This window comes from Humulus lupulus, chromosome 4 (genome assembly GCF_963169125.1).
Source record: "Humulus lupulus chromosome 4, drHumLupu1.1, whole genome shotgun sequence".
NCBI lineage: Eukaryota > Viridiplantae > Streptophyta > Magnoliopsida > Rosales > Cannabaceae > Humulus > Humulus lupulus.
Genome location: NC_084796.1, coordinates 63,009,874 through 63,011,799, shown reverse-complemented (window position 1 = coordinate 63,011,799; position 1,926 = coordinate 63,009,874).

Here is a 1,926-nt window from a genome sequence, read left to right as displayed (position 1 = left end):
ATAATGTGGTCTCAAAAATTTATCACAGATATATACAATTATTCCCTCAACGGGCCAAAATTACAAATATGCCATTCTAACCTAATCAGGGCCTACATGCATACTAATACACATAGTCATGCGTCACAGATATTCAAATAGTCATATAAACGTGCTTTTAATCATTTAAATCACATATAATCTAGTTATGCCCTCTCGACACACTAATCAAGGCCCTTAAGCCCTATTAGTAAAGTTGGGTCGTTACAAAAGGGGTGTTGTTTACCGTCTGAGAATAGCTTGATATGAGCTTGATGGGGCTCGATATGGACTCGATGAGCTCGATGTTTAGTTCCAAATAAGCTCGATAGTTCTCGATGAGAACTCAATTTATTCATTTATGCATCATTTTTTAGCCATTTATAATGGTCTTTGCTAACTTTTTATACCGTACTCTCTTTGTAGCATATTGATGCGACATAACACATGCTTCGTACGCGTCGCAACTATTTTCCCAATACATATTGACAGAATGCAGTTGTGATGAACATTTATTTCTCACAAGTGATATTTGGGCGATATGATCAATACAAGAAAATTGTCGGCAAAACAAAGTTCACGTGGGATTCTGACGTTATGTCCATGTTGACCGGCATCGAGAAGCAGTTTCTGGCATCTTGGGGAGGAGTTGAGGATGTATATTGGTGCCAGAACTATGAACAACAATATTGGTTTGCCATTGAGGCTTCTATTTCTAGTTGGACTCTCACTGTTTATGATTCAGACAACTCGGTGATTAGTGACACAAAGAAGGAGGAAATTATGAATCCATGGTGCTTTTTGCTTCCTTCTCTGTTGATGCAGAGTAAACTGTTCACTGATAGCTTGATGTTGAAGATTCATGCAGTAGGAAAGAGGCCGCATCTGTTCACACGGCGTCGCAAATAGAAACACGAGCTCGCTCAGTCAAAGAGAAGGTAACAAACATCATCTTCATACTATATTTGTTTCTAACTAAAATTATAGTATTGCATACTTAATGTTTACATTTTTCTTTTACAGTGGGGATTGTGATGTGTATGTTGTCAAGCATATTGAGCATCTCATGGCCAGCCTTCCATTGGAAACCATCTGCGATGAAAATATAGATGTGTTTAGGAATAAGTGGACCACAGACTTGTGGTATCAAAATTTGTTACCTTGATGATTGTAGGGTCTTTACAGGTACAGTTTCTTGTTCACATTTTTGTATAACTTTCGTAGGTTGTTATCGAGCTATATCGAACATTATCGAACTAATATCAAGCTATATCGAATTGTTATCGAACTGATATCGAGCTTCAATCGAACAATATCATTTTCATATCCATTATATAGTTGTTATCGAACTAATATCGAGTCATATCGAACCATTATCGAACTACTATCAAGTTATATTGAAACATTATCGAACTATTATAGAGCTACGATTTGAAGTCAGTTTAGAAGCTAACATACATATTATTGAGTTCATATCGAGCTAAATCGAGCTCATCGAGTTTACATCGAGCTTAACATAACTTTTAAGAAAAATCAAAGAAAACAGAAGGGAAAACAAGCTAGGTTATGAATACAACAAGTCCAAATGGGAAAAAATAGTTTGTAGCCTAGCTTTGCATGTAGCCCTGTTGTGGCCAAGACCACCACACATGCTACACTTGCGCTCTTTGCGAATGATTTTGCCATTCGATGGTCCACCTTTTTCTTCTTCGGTCAACCAACTGGTTGTTTTTCAACGGGAACCCCAACTTGCATTTTCTCTATGTTCTCGAGAACTTCCCAATCATCCTCGTTGCCAGTTGGGTAAATTGTTTCTTTGTAAGACTCCCTCCACATCTTAGCAGTGTAGTATGGGGAACACAGTGAGTAAATGTTGACACCGCACAGGATGGCCGCAGCCACACCATG